The sequence below is a fragment of the Dama dama genome, chromosome 6, assembly GCF_033118175.1.
Source record: "Dama dama isolate Ldn47 chromosome 6, ASM3311817v1, whole genome shotgun sequence".
Classification (NCBI taxonomy): Eukaryota; Metazoa; Chordata; class Mammalia; order Artiodactyla; family Cervidae; genus Dama; species Dama dama.
In genome coordinates this window covers 1,506,464-1,521,518 of record NC_083686.1, presented here as the reverse complement: position 1 = coordinate 1,521,518, position 15,055 = coordinate 1,506,464, and the positions used below count along the sequence as shown (strand labels likewise).

Genomic DNA, 15,055 nt, shown 5'->3' with positions numbered 1-15,055 from the left:
ACCACGTCTCAGGAGGGTCAGTGTATCTGGAGACAGGTCTACTCCACCCAGGGCCAGCCGCATGAGCAACGGCCATGACCCACGAAGGCTCGGGGGGTGCCCAGGAGCTCCTGTCTCCACACCGCTCCTTGTAGCCAAGTGCTCCTGAGCTGCCGCCACCACCAGGATCCATCCCTCACCACCTCGGGGCGGGAGGTCTGGGAGGGGCAGCCTCCGGTCCACGGACTCTCCTTCCGCTCCAGCCATCACTAGCACCCCCAAGTTCTCAGCTGCTGCGGGACCCGGCAGAGCCTCCTCAGCGTGCCCCCCTCCTTAGGCTGGGGTCACAGCCCCTGGACTCTTTTCCGTCCTCGCCCCGGCCCTGCTCGCTTGGGCTTCTCACTGGCTCAGAAGCCCCATCACATGTCTCTCCAGAAACTCGAGCCTTCTCTCTCTGGTGAGCTCCTAGGCACCCCTCAGCACCCCACTCAAATATCACCACCTGTGAAGCCTTTCCTCCCCCTCCCTCTGCTCTCCCCTTCTCTGGGCCTCCTCCAAAGTCGTCCCAACTTCCCTTAAGCTCCCGTGAGCCCCTGCGGCAGGGTCTGCCTTGCCACCTCTGAGTCCCTTGCCCTTCCCCCAGAGCCGGCCCTCAGCACCAGCCACAGAATTGTCTGTGGAATGAATGAGAACTGTAAACATGTCCGCCAGGATTGACCACGCTAAATGGTTCTTGTGTTTCAATCTGCTGTTTCAATCACACCAAGAGTTATGATCCAGAGAGAGAGACCTACCCATGATGCTTTTTAAGCCTTGGCTTCCACAGGTTCTATAATTCAACAGAGCTCAGCTCTACTGTCTTGTTTAGTTGGACAGTAATAGATGCTTCAGTGGCATTCATGAGGCAGGTTACCGCGGAAGAGAGCCACCTGGGGTTGGGGAGTGGGGCCGGCCTCTTCATCCCCAAGGAGGGTTTCCTGCCTGTGGGACCCGCCGAGGCCCAGGCTGGGGTCTAAAGTCCTCCACCACCCACTCCACCAGATCCCGGAACTGCATGGAAGAGGCACCCTGTCAACACGATAAGGGAAATAACAGTTGACTCCAGGGCTCACAAGGAAGTCCTAAACCTAGGCAAAAAGTCTATTTTTATGAAAGCAATGTCAAGTATCAGTTTTTCTCCTTCCCCCGCACTGCGGTCACGTGGGGGTGCAGCCCTGGGGCACGCTCAGCCTGGAGGGACTGGGTAAAGAGATCCCTGCTACGCCTGATGTGGGCACTGAGAGGGCACATGTGTGTATGTATGTGTGTATGTGTGTGTATATGTATGTGTACATGTGTATGTGTGGGTGTATGTGTGTGTATGTGTGCATGTATGTGTGTGTGGGTGTATGTGTATATGTATGTGTGTATGTGTGGGTGTATATGCATGTGTGTATGTCTATGTATGTGTGGGTGTATGTGTGTGTCTATGTATGTATGGGTGTGTGAATGTGTATATGTGTATGTATGTGTATGCATGTGCATGTGTATATATGTATGTGTATATGTGTATGTATATGTGGTATGTGGGTGTATGTATATGTGTGCAGTGTATGTGTTTATGTATGTGTGCATGTGTATGTGTATGTATATATGCATATGTGTGTACATATGTATATACGTGTATGTGGGTGTGTATGTGTATGTGTGGGTATGTATGTGTGTGTGTGGGTGTACATATGTGTATGTGTGTATGTATATGTATGCGTGCGCATATGTGTGCATATGTGTGTGTATATGTGTGTGGGTGTGCATAGATGTGTGTATGTGTGTATGTATGTGTATATGTGTATGTATATGTATGTGTGTGTATGTGTGGGTGTATGTGTATATGATGTGTGTGTGGGTGTATGTGTATGTATGTGTGTATGTGGTGTGTGGGTGTTTGTGTGTATGTACATATGTGTCTATGTATGTATGGGTGTATGAATGTGTATATGTGTATGTGCATATGTGTGTGGGTGTATGTGCACGTGTGTATGTCCACATATGTGTAGGTGTGTGTATGTGTATACGTGTATGTATGTGTGCATGTGTATGTATATGTATATATGCATGTGTATGTGTGCACATGTGGATGTATGTGTATGGGTGTGTGTATGTGTACACGTGTATGTGGGTATGTATGCGTATATATGTGTGTATATGTATGTGTGCATGTGCGCATGTATATGTGTGTATGTGCATATGTGTATGTATATGTATGTGTGCATGTGTATGTATATGTGCATGTGTGTGCATGTATATATGTGTGTGTGCATGTGCGTGTGCATGTATATGTGTGTATATGTACGTATGTATGCACATGTATGCATGTATGTATATACATATGTATGTGTGTATATATGTGTGAATGTGTGTGTATTGTGTGGGTGTATGTGTATGTGTGTATGTGTATGTATGTGTGCATGTGTATGTATGTGTGGGTGTATGTGTGTATGTACGTGTGTGTCTATGTATGTATGGGTGTATGAATGTGTATATGTGTATGTATGTGCATATGTATGTGGGTGTGTGGGTGTGTGTGCATGTGTGTATGTCCATGTATGTGCGGGTGTTTTTATGTGTATATGTGTATGTATGTGTGCATGTATGTGTGCATGTGTATGTATATGTATATATGCATGTGTATGTGTGCATATGTGGATGTATGTGTATGGGTGTGTATGTGTACATGCGTGTGTACGTGTATGTGTGTGTATGTGTGTGTATGTGTATATGTGTGCGTGTGTGCATGTGCGTATGTATATGTGTGTATATGTATGTGTGCATGTGTGGGTGTATGTACACATACGTGTATGTGTGTATATGTGTATATGTACGTATGTATATGTGCATATGCATGCGTGTATGTATATATATGTGAATGCATGTGTATGTGTGTATGCGTGTGTGTGTGTGTGTGTGTGTGTGTGTGTCTGTGTGTCTGTGTCTGTGTGTAACGGCACCTGAGCAGGAGGGCTTTCCTCCCCACCCCTCCCCTACTGTCCTGGAGCTGGAACATTCTGAAAATAGGATGACCTGAGGGGCCGTTTGGTGATGAGGCAAGTCAAGGAGGAGCAAGAGAGCCATCCAAGGCCTCTCTGTCCAGAGAGACCTGGATGGAAGGGACTGGAAGCAGTGAAAGGAGGGGCAGGGTGGAGGATACAGAGAGGAGGCCCCCCTTCAATTCTGGCTCATTGTCAGGCCCATGGGCTCCTGGGGTGGGGAATGGGTACCCCACACCTGCCACAGAGGGCTGCCTGTAAAGGTGGACATTGGAAGAGGCACTTGAATTCTGCATTCCAACTGAAATTAGCCTAGAATCTTAGTCAAAATAGTCACAACTTTGGGTAGGAAATAGGTATTGAAGTTCATCCAATTCTGATGTGTGCTTTTAGCACCTAAGCTTTATTTTAATGGTGTAAAACCATACATGTGGGTAAGTGAGATTTAATTCCCAAGCTTATTGTTTTTTTTTTAGTATTGATTTTAATTCCAGTAATCAGGCCATGACTGTTTCATATTTAAGGAAACTTTAAAGGTGGGCTGGACCAAGTCTTTTCTTATCAAATCCTTTACAGACAGAAATGAGATTACACGAGATTTAAATTCCATAATTCCATCAGATACACACTAGTTCAACACTCTCAGTCACTAGAGAGGTTTAATTTACACAGATCCCAAATGTGTGCTAATTGAAATATATTCTTTTCCTGCCTTTAAATTCTGATTAAAGCCAGTCTCCTAAGGATTTCTGCTAAGTCATGCTCAGATGACTTTGTTTAAAGTACAGACCCATGTGGCAGGTTTTGTTGGTTGCTTTTCAATCTCCTCTCTTCCTTCTTCCCTGAGTACAAAACCCTGATTTTTAGTTGGGCCCATTGTTGCCTAACTGAAATAGGACATTTCTTAGCCTTCCTGGCATCTGGGTATGGCAAGAAGTGGAAGCATCTTGGAGACTTCCAGAAAGTCTCCTTGTAAGAGATGGGCATACACTTCCTCTCTTTTCCATCTTGCTGCCTGGACTCAGGAGGTGATGGCAGGAACTTAGGAAGCAATTCTGGATAATGAGGAAACATGCAAAGATGGCAGAAGAGCAAGTTAGAGGAACCCAGATCTCCCTGATGACTTTTGAGGGTGTCATATCTCTCATGATTTCCTCCCCATGGGCCTATTTCTTTGAAACATTAATAACCTTGTCTGAGTCAGGTTTGCATAAAGCTGAACCTAATCCTAACTATTGGGCTCATGGTAAAGAATCCACCCTGCCAATGCAGGAGACTCGTGTTCGATCCCCAGGGAAGATCACCTGGAGGAGGAAATGACAACCCACTCCAGTATTCTTGCCTGGATAATCCCAAAGACAGAGGAGCTTGGCGGGCTACAGTCCATGGGGTCACAAAGAGTCAGACATGACTGAGCGACTAAGCACAGCACTAGCACTTAACAGATTCTCAAATTTTTTTTTTTTAATTGTTTTTTTTTTTTGATCCAAATTAGGGCACGTTTGGGGGAAGTAGTGAATACGGGAGAATATCTTCTTAGAAAATATCTCTTGTTGAGATGATTAAAAAAAAAAAAAGCACTGTTAACTTCAATCAAGGAGTTGGGAAGAAGAGGAGGTTAGCGAAAGCAAGACGGGAAGCGAGAAAGAACGAGCCTGCAGGTCTAGGGAAGTGCAGGTGGGAGGTGCTGGTGCTGAGCCGACGCGCTTTGCCCACTTTCATGCTGCCCTACTCCGCGTACCTGTTAGGCCCCGCCGGTGCTCCGGAACCTCCCTTTTTCGCCACCGACCGCCACACAGCAGTTGTCAGGGGCGGCGGGCACGAGGGGATTCGGGAACAGCAGCGGGTCCCACCTTCTGCACTTCTGCTCCGCCTGGACCTCTGCAACCCCTTGGGCAGGAGCGGTGCTGGGATGCAGTTGGACTGTCGTCACCTAGCAACCGCTGCACGCTCCGGGGCCTTGGGCGGGAAGACTACAACCCCCAGAATACACAGCGCCCTCGGCGGGGCAGAGGTCGCCCCAAGCAAGGGACACGCCCCTCCCTGCCTCCCCGCAATGCCCTTCGGGACTTGTAGTTCTCGGCGCCGCAGGGCGCGCCGGGTCGCCGGCGGGGGAGCGCGCCTCGGGCGGGGCGCGGCGCGGCGCGCGGATTGGGCAGCCTCCGCGGCTCGCGGCGGGGCCGGGGGCTCGCAGCGCGTCGGCGCATGTGTGGCGCGGGCGGCGGTGGCCGGTGGAGGCGCGGGGTGTCAGTTAGCGGAGAGGCGCCGGCGCCCCAGTGCCCGGTCAGTCCGCGCGTCTGTCCGCGGGTCCGCGCCGCGCGCCGCTCTCCGAGCATCTTCTGGCCGCGCACCTGCCCCGCGCACCTGCCGCCCGCCCGCCCGGCGCCCCCCGGGTCCGCGCGGGACCCCGGCCCGGCCCGGCCCCGCGTCCGCCCCGCGCCGCAGCCGGGGCTAGGCGCAGCGCTGCGGAGGTGAGGGCCGCCGGGGCCGGGCCGGGCCGGGCCGGCGCGGCGATGATGAACAGGTTCCGAAAGTGGCTGTACAAACCCAAGGTGAGCGCTGCCGGGCAGACCCTCCTCCCGGCCGGGGCCGGCCTCTCCGCGGTGCCGCCGACACCCCTCCGGCTACTCGGCGACTTGCAAGCGCGGTCGCCCTCCCCCCCGACTTGCGCGGGTCCCCCCCGACCCCCCTGGTGCAAACCCCTCCCGCTCTTACCCTCGCACCGGGGTGCACTCGCTGCCGCGCCTGCCGGCTGCCAGAACCGGCCCCTCGCGCTTCCCAGCCGGGTCCTGCGTGTGCCGGGCTCATACCTCGTGGTGGCCGGCCCGCAGCCCGACCAGAGCCCCCCTCTTAATTCTCCTGGGTTCCGGAAAGACATCTCCAGCCCCCCTCGCTGCAGCGGCGATGACTCCTGCGTTCCTCTTCGCCCCCTCCCTGTTATCCTGGACCCGAATGTACCTCCCACCCGCCCCCCTGCAATCCGAAACGGACCCTCTCTGCGTTTCCCCCAGGTTCTAGAGCGGCCCCCATATCTGTCTCTTTCCCGGGTCCCGGAAGGACCCCTCCTTGCCTGCGTCCGGAGCGGGTCCCCATCCCACTTCCCGAACCAGGACCGATCCGCGGCTGGCCCACTTGGCGTGCGTATCCTTGTCCCGTGCCCACCCGCGTGCGCTGAGCCCAGGGGATGCTCCTGCCCGCCGGCGGAGGGTGAGCGCGCCCGGGGCCGCAGGCTCAGAGGGGCCGGCGGCGAGCTCTTCCCGGCGCGGCGCCCCTCCCTGGTCGTGGGTCGGGGTCTGGGCAGCGTGCCCCGCGCCGCCCTCGGCGGCTGCGCCAGTCGCACTGCGGGCGCTGCGTCCCTTACCGCTCGCTCAGGGCTCGGGTCCACTGCGGCCGGAGCTCGTCGGGGTGCGGCGGTGCGCCCGAGCCGGGTGCGGGGTCCTGGGCGCACCCTAGACTTCCGGGGGCCTAACGCTGGGGGACCGGCGCCGCGGTAGGGCACTGGGGTCTTGGCTGGGAGTTGGGGGTTCTTGGTCGGGGTGGACATCTAGGCGCCTCGGACATCCACAGTGGGGCTGAGCGAACCCAGGGACACCCTCACCCCAAGGCTGACCACTTTTCTGGATCTGGGTTTTCTGCCGCCCTCCCCCGCCGGGGGTGGTCTCTCAGGGTCGGGGCGGGGGCCGGTCCTGAAATCTGTGGTCTTCTGGCGCCCGTTTGGGGTCAGCCGCCGTCTGTTGGAGGATGGGCACCCGAGGTCCGGCTGCGAGTTCAGAGACCACAGGGGCTCGTGCGTCATCGCCCGCGGGGTCGCAGAGTTCTCCAGCGTTGGGTTGAGGGCTGAGGGTGCCTGGGACCGCCCCTTGCTTGGCCTTGGTCTCGCCCGGGGGAGGCTCAGGTTCTCTCCTGCCCAGGCGGCTGCAGCCCTGCTCCCACTCATCTTCCCACCTCCCCGTCAGGACGCAGCTGTGTTGGCCGCGTGCTGGGGGGACCCTGGTGCCTCCCAGCGCTGCCTGTGGTTTGGGGCCTCCCTGCCCTTGGCCCCCTCCCGCCCAGCCCTCTTCTTACTGCAGTCCCCCCACCCCCACCCCCCAGCAGCGGCTCTGATCCTCCTGGTTGGTGCTGTGTAGGTGGCCAGGAGAGGGGAGCCGCCTCTGAACACGATGTCTGTACAAGGAGTGGCTTTTTGTTTGTGTGACTTCTGTCCCCAGTTAAGGAAAAACCAAATAGACTTTCAGAAGGTTACTTTGGGGGTGGACAGCAGAACCGTTTTTCAGTGGGCAGGAGTGAAAAGAGACAACATATCATAGTAACATTCTACTATCTCTGCAAACACTTTGTCAAGGATCCTTTTTCCAGGCGTGGCTGGGGAAGAGGCCTTGTTTCTAGGGTTGTTGTTCCACCCCATGGACTGCAGCACGCCAGGTTTCCCTGTCCTTCACCATCTCCCAGACTTTCCAGGATTGCCTGACTAACACATTGTTGGAAGGGATGGAAAAGCAATGCGGACACTCTGTTTCATCTGCAGCTGAATAATTCCAGTGGCCCTCCCTGTTTCAGTTTAGGGAAAAGTCTTTAGAAGTGGGAAATGACTCTGCCCTTGAGATTATGCCCCAGAATTGAGAGTTGAGTCCCTAGTTTTCCCTCTCTGCAGGCAGCTCTGCCCTTCCAAAGCCAGCCCTGGGGCTGGGCAGGGCCAGGTGGAGAGCCCGTGAGTCAGTCTGTGCCCGAGGACAAGAGGGGGATGTGTTTCTTCTGGTCCCACTCCTTCCCTTAATGTGGTCTCTCCGTCTGTTGTCTGACCCTTGGACTCAAGACATATCTCTGTTTGAGATCTTTGTGTTTGCCCCGAGGCCGGTCAGCCTGAGTGTGGCAGTCCCTTGTTGGACTTCTGTATTTGGGGTTAAATATCTTGATTATTTGAAGGGTTGGAGGAGGTTAGGTCACCCCAGTAGCTTTTCATTTTTCAAACCAAAGCTCCTATTTTGGCCTTAGATTGTGAAACTGACCATGCTTTCTCTCCCTTTGGCATAAGGGAGCAGGAGTCAGTTCTGGGAGGTTTCTGGGCCTGGAAGAGTTGAAGTGTTAAATGCTAGGTGTGGGAGGTGTGTCTGAGAGAGGTTGCTGCCTGTCGTGAGGGTTTCTTCCACCGTTGTATTTGGATAGATATGCAATTCAAACTGAATTCTTGATTTAATCCCTGCTTTGGTTTAAAACTGAACACTGAGCTTCTTGTTCATCACAATGCAACGGAAAACATTCTGAAACCAAAAATACTCGTTGTTCTTGTAGTTCTGAAAAGCATTTGGAAATGCTTTAAAACATTCTTATATGACGCTTACAATTTTTGATGTCTGAATCATGAATGGCTAACCTAAGTTGAATGACAAACCAGACCAACCTGATGTATACAATAGTTATTTGCAGGCTCTCATACTTCCTTTTATTTTCTTTAAGGCGGTCTTTTAAAGCACAATTGTGGTTTTTCTCCATGGAAGGTGTTTAGGATTTCTAAGTGTCTTTGCTTTTCCTTAGGGGAAAACCTTCCAAGAAAGAGTTAACTCTAAGAATGTGAAATATCTTGGAATAATGGTCTTCATTTTCATCGGAAGTCTCAGTACTTGTGTTTCATGTTGGGTTAGAACTTTCTTCCTGATCCCCGGTGACTGGGCTAAGGGGAGAGGTCCAGGAGCGGGGTGCAGGGACCTGACCAGGCCCCTCCGGGTCTCCTTGGACGCACTGTGTTTTCCATCCTGGGGAAGAACGGATTGGTGGGTGGGTGGTGTTGCCAGATGGACAGGGATCCCCACGCTTGGCCATGCACCCTGCGAATAACTCTCTTGTCTGCACCCCCAAACCACGTCTAGGGGTCATTAACTTTCCTTGTCCCACCCTTCTTTGTGGGGAGGCAGTCCTTGTAAATACAGAGCTTTCCCGAGTGAGTTTATCTAGAAACTTCCTGTCAATATTCTGGGTTCGGTTCAGGGATGAACTGGCCTTTTCCAAGAGAAGCTGAGAAACCTGTTGGGTGTGTGCACTTTGTGAAAGAGGCCCTTTGCGGAGTTGTGGTCTGCCAGCTGCGGGGCTGGGGGTGGGGGGTTGTGTGCAAAGCTTCCCACCATGGCTGTTGACCGAGCCTGGGCTCAGTGGCTAGGACAGGCCTGGGCTTGCGTCTGCATGGCCCCCGTCGTCCACGGACACGAGCAGCCACTTGTCCTTGGGGGGCTCCCCCATGGTGGCCGAGGGTGAGGGGACCCCCACTGGCAGCAAAGCCTCAGGTTCAGAAGCATGGCGGGAGGGGTCACAGTGGAGGCGAGTGAGGTGGTGGTCTTCCCGTGACCTGAGTCCTGCTGCCCCGGGCTCTGCACGGGAGCATGACCGTGACCGTGACCGCGGCCGGACGCCCCAGCAGCACCATCGCGTGCCCCGCTCGGAGCTCAGCGAGGACACGGACGGGCACGGACGCGGCTCCAGGGCCTGGGATGTCAGTGCTGACTTCTAGCAGGGCTGCTAACTGGTTCTTTTCCAGCCGATAAATTCTGAGCACCCAGCTGCGGCCGCGGCCGTGCTTGGAGCAGCAGGTCTGTCTCCTGGGAGGTGGGGGTGGGGGGAGCTGCTGGAAAGCCAGGCGGTCTGCCCCGGCCAGCAGGGCCCGGGCCGGGAACGGGGCTCCCAAGTCCCGGAAGGATGCTGGGTGGTGCTGAGTCAGAGCACTGGCCGGGCGCACCTGTCTCTTGTCCCTGAGTTCAGAAGGCGCCGGGCCCGCCCCCGCCCCCGGCTGCCCCCACAGAACCATCCTTCTGATGCAGGCCAGCCCAGGCACACAGGAGGGCCTGGGAGTCGCCTGCCAAGGAGGCTTGTAGCACCCACGTTGGGTCTGGTGGGGGACCCAGCAGGCAGCTCTCGTCTCACTCCCGAGCTCCCCTGCCCTTCGTCCGTGGCTGGGGGCGGGCGGGGGCACGTGGGGGTCACACCCGCCCAACCTCGTGCTGCCAGCGTTGGTGGGGAGGGGAGAGGCTGAGCCGCAGACGGGCAGTGAGCGTCAATGTCTGTGCCCGCTCTGTGCCAGCTCTGAGGTCATCGCTCAGGGCTCTGTGCTTTACCATCAGCGCAGCGGCCTGTTTACGGGAAGCATGTGATAACGGTTTCTGTTAAATGGGCGAGTCACAGGCAGGGAGCCTGAAGCTTTGGCTAATTGCTGTCTGGCCCGGGCGTCCAGCGGGCGGTGGTGGGGTGTGGGCGGGGGTTGGGGGAGGGGCCTGGGCCTTCGTGTACCGTCCCCCGTGAATGGGAAGTGTGTTGGGTAATTCCATTCGCCCTTCTGCTGGAAGGTGAGTGACGTCAGCAGGGCCTCTCGCTCAGACTGCCCGGAATCCCCAGAGCACAGGCAGGCTGGTGCTCCGTGCATGGAGGTGCCTGTGCGTGACTGGGTGGTCATCTGCCGGTTTCGAAGGCGGAGTCTTGTGGGGTCGATAACCTCGAGCAGCCCCGGCCCGGCGGGGTGTGCCACGTGGCCACACAGGTGGGCACAGGTGAGCTGGTGCCAGTGCAAAGACGAGTGAACGTCTGCAGTGTTGTGGGTGTCGGGATCTCTCCCGTGTCTACCGCCCTCAGTCTTTGCTGCCCGCCTTGGCTCTTGCGTCTCCACGGTGTTGAAGCCACAGATGGGGTGGCAGGCGCCTCACCACCCGCCCACCCCCCCCCCCCCCGCCCTGCCTGCGGCGGGGGTGATGAGACCGGATAGGTGGAGTTTGAGGGGGCCGTCTCTGCCTGAGGTTCACGGTGATGGCTCAAGAGGCGACCTCTGTCTTCGTTGGTGGAGGTCGCAGGCGGGGTCGGAGGTACAGGGTTGAGACGGAGCTGTGCGTGGAGGACTTTACAGGGTCCCAGAGCCCCGCATGGCTGCCGGTTACTGCCGCCGGGCCATTCACCAGGTGCCCGCCTTCCTTTGGGTGCTCGGCTGCGAGGAGGAGCCCTGACTTGCTCTCCGGCGTCCTGGGCTCTGGTTACCTTCACCCTCCCTGGTGGTAGAGACGCTGCCTGCCATTTGGGTACCCCTCCCAGGTGGGAGTTTGGGGGCGTAATTTCAGCCAGTGTGGGCCTCCGTGGGGCCCACGGCATCAGGCCCGACCCCAGACCTCTTGAGCTGTCATCCTGTGGATGTGGCCTGAGTCCCTGTTTCCTTGGCTGGAGGTTTAGGACCCAGTAGAGGATCCCAGAGCCTTGGGAGAGGGATGGAGTCAGGCACCAGGGTTGGGCGTGAATGACGGCTTGGGGTAGGTCTCTGAGGCTTAAGGCACCGAGGCTTTGGGGGCACTGGTTAGCAGTTCGATTATCCTAAGGCAGCCTTTCTTACACGCGGGATTAACTTACTGGAGTCATCACAGGGGCTAGGACTGAACCTCGGTCTGTCGACCCCAGGCTTGGAGTCCATATGCACCCCATCCCGAACTGTGCCTTTCCTGCAGGAATGAGCTGTAACTGTCATCAGTTTTTGCATGGGTCCCACTTGGTGAAACAATTACTTTTGTACTTTTTACAGTTGGATTGCAAAGAAACTTGGATATTGATGGGCAATTCAAGTGTTTGAAGGAGGAAAACAAAAATGAATGGATTTTTTTCCACTGATCTGAATAGATTAAGCAAAAGTAGAATAGAGCATTTCATGTTATGGTAATTTATGTAGAGTAGTTGGTTAAGATGAATGGAGTGTTTTTTTCCTTCTTACAGTAAGGATTTTGAAGCTCTTCCATTTCTCATTGTCTGGTGCTGGGTGGGGACAGGGGGTTGTTGTGGACACTTCACAGGGGGCTCTCTTCACGGTTGAGGGGGTGTTTTGAGCTCTGCCTGTTGTTCTTGTTCAATCACTAAGTCATGTCATGTCCAACTCTTTACAACGCCATGGACTGCAGCACGCCGGGCTTCCCTGACCTTCACCATCTCCCAGAGTTTGCTCAAACTCATGTTCATTGAGTCGGTGGTTCCATCCAACCATCTCATCCTCTGTAGATCCCCTCTCCTTCTGCCTTCAGTCTTTCCCAGCATCAGAGTCTTTTCCAGTGAGTTAGTGCTTCGAATCAGGGGACCGAAGTATTGGAGCTTCAGCTCCAGCATCAGTCCTTCCAGTGAATATTCAGGGTAGATTTCCTGTAGGACTGACTGGTTTGATTCAGCTCTGCTTGGGGGCTCTGTAAGTCTCTGCTGTGGTGGTATTTGTTTCAGCCAACTCTTTCCGTTTGACAAACCACCCCCCAACTATTGGGGTATACTGGCTGGGTTCCTGGGGAAAATGGGTTAGCATGCCCACTGTGGGGGTGATGTCTGTAGAACAGTTTTTTTTTTTCTTGCATTTTCAATTTTCGAGTATGTTTTCAACAGCTCTTAGGGATATTATAGTTAATAAAAAAAGCCTAAAAGCAGAATCAACTCCTAGATGTCGATACATTTAAGAATTGTGCACCCGTGTTCACAGTAACATGAATAGCCAGACGGTGGAAATAGCTCAAATGTCCACCAACAGTGAACTGGTAAATAAACTGGGATTTATGCCCACAATGGAATACTACGCAGCCATGAAAAGGAATGAAGTACCTAGTGCAACGTGGGTGAGCCTTGAAACCGTGATGCTGAGTGTAAAGAAGCCAGACCCAAGAGGACAAATAGTGAGTGATTCCGTTTATGTGAAATGTCCAGGGAAGGCAAGTCCACTGAGACAGGAGGTGGATCGGTGGCCGCTGGGGTGGGGGTGGGATGAGGAATGATAGCCTGAAGGTAGGGGGTTTCTTTGGGAGGTGGTGGGACAGCTTTAAAACTGGAGCGTGGATGCACTAAATGCCCCTGGATTGCACGGTTTGAAATGATTCCTTGTAGTTGTATGAATTTCACTTCAACTGAAGAAAAGGAATTTTTGGAGAGTTTTTTTTTTTAATGAATTGTATTGAGATAATCAAGGAAAAAGGTGTTTTGCGGCTGAACAGAAAGATGCTCGGGTCCACGTTTCTCGGGGGGCTTGGTGTCCTGGGGCCCAGCAGCTTCCGGGTCCCCACGGGCCAGCACCCGTCCAACTCTCCACTCTGGTGGTGTGGGGGTGGCGGCCATGCGCTCTAGGGGGTGTTCTCCGAGGAGGGGTGAGTGGACCGGGGGTCGGCGGGGAGGGGCAGAGAGCCTGTGGGGCCAGGGCTGGGTCAGACGCTAGGGGCACTGGCGCAGGATCACCTGGGTGCTGTCCCAGGAGGGCCGCCTGCCGCCCCTCTGAGGCGGAATTCGCCATAAGAAGTCACGAAACTCCCGAGAAAGTGGTTCCCCCTGAGCAAGGATCAGAAGCAGCAAAGGTGTGGAATATTACTCAGCCACAAAAGGGAACACATTTGAGTCAGTTCCAGTGAGAACTGACTAGATGACCCTAGAGGCGATTATACAGGGCGAAGTAAGTCAGGAGGAGAAAGACAAATATCGTATATTAGCATATATACGTGGAATCTTGGAAGACGGTACTGATGAGCCTGTTTGCAGGGCCGCAGTGGAGAGGCAGGCACAGAGAACAGACCTGTGGACAGGCGGGGAAGGAGAGGGTGAGGCCGACGAGAGAGCAGCGCTGAGACATTCACAGTTCCACGGGTAAGACAGCCAGCTAATGGGAAGCTGCTGTGTCATGGGGAGCTCAGCCTGCTGCTCTGTGATGACCTGGGGGGGACAGGAGGGACGTGTGTGTCCACAGAGCCGACGCGCCTCTTACGGCGGAAAGCGACACAGCGCCGTGAACCTCTTATCCTCCAATTCAGACCAAATTAAGAAGAAGAGGCAGCAAGGCTCACAGAACCACCGTGTGAGCAGCCCAGGGTGTGGGGGTAGGAAGCCACAAGGCAGCCCAGGCCTTTTTATTTATTTAAAATATTTTAATTATTATTTTTTTTTTTGGCTGCGTGATCTTAGTTCCCCAACCAGGAATCGAACCGTTGCCCCCCACAGTGGAAGCACCGAGTCTTAACCAGTGGAGCACCAGGGAGCGTCCCTGAGTCTCTTTAAACCAGAGCCAGGGGAAGCTCCTAGAATGAGAAAAGGCAGTCTTTGGGTTTAAAAGCAAAGCCGAGGCCCACCCCAAGGAGTGTGTTAACGGTCGGAGGGGGTTGTTGACCTGGCAGGTATTTGCGGAGGTCACCCAGCGGGTGGCCCGGGAAGTGGGCAGCACCATGAGGGGCTTGGGGACGCAGAGGGCAGGAGGAGGGGGTTCCAGGTGCACCTGAGGGGGCTTCCGGGACGGCTCCTGTCTGCCCGTCCGCCCGCATCCTAAACGGCAGGGGCGGTCCTGAGTAGACGGCGCCGAGTGTGGCCTGAGTGAGCTGCTGACTCACGGCGCTGAGTGCACGGCCCGTGGGGTCAGCCATGCCGCACCGTGTGGCGGGCTCCTCGGGAGGACAGCGGGCGGGGCTGGGCCCCAGGCTCAGAGACCAGGGGCGGGGGGTTCACGGGCAGGGACCTTGCCGGGCCGAGGGAGCTGGGGGGTGCAGGTGGAGGCCCCGCAGAGCGGGGCTGCCATTTGCAGAGGAGAGTCGAAGGAACGCAGTTTTTTTACCCGAAGACAAAAAGGTGTCCGCCCCCCATCCTTGCTGGAGAGACGCGTTCTCCAAAAGCAAAATCAGAGTCAGCAGGAGGGAGTGGGAGGTGAGAAGCAGTCAGATGTGCCAGCGTGGGGGCAGGTGGGGAACCCGGCTCCGGGGCGCAGTCCTGAGAACCCGCGGGGACGGGCGACCCGGACTGATGCCCGCTGGCCGGCCGGACGGGACGAGGCCGGCGTGCTGGCCGCCTCCGGGCTGTGAGCTGAGTGTGTGAGCGAGCTCGGATGAGCCCTCCTTAGTCACAGACCGGGGAGCTCCAGACCCGGAGAGGGAAGAAAGAACACAGACGGTGGAGCCCATCCAGCTGCAGCAGGAGAGGGAGGGAGAAGGGAAATTAAAAGCAAGCAATGAAGCTGCAGAAATCATGGCAAATTCCTCGGAGTTCTGACAGAGCAGGTGCCTCAGGAGGGTCCGGGGGTGGGGGGGCTTCTACCCCAG

At 55.4% G+C, this 15,055-nt stretch overlaps 2 protein-coding genes across 2 annotated transcripts in view; one reads left to right on the top strand and one right to left on the bottom strand.

Moving 5' to 3' along the window:
- Nucleotides 1–5,679, bottom strand: part of CFAP99 (cilia and flagella associated protein 99) — a 36,647-nt gene extending 30,968 nt beyond the window's left edge. Inside the window, exon 1 of the mRNA XM_061145134.1 lies at nucleotides 5,553–5,679. The gene's annotated coding sequence lies outside the window, so the exon portion shown is untranslated. The remainder of the gene's footprint in view (nucleotides 1–5,552) is intronic.
- Nucleotides 5,530–15,055, top strand: part of ZFYVE28 (zinc finger FYVE-type containing 28) — a 98,435-nt gene continuing 88,909 nt past the window's right edge. Inside the window, exon 1 of the mRNA XM_061145133.1 lies at nucleotides 5,530–5,557. The gene's annotated coding sequence lies outside the window, so the exon portion shown is untranslated. The remainder of the gene's footprint in view (nucleotides 5,558–15,055) is intronic.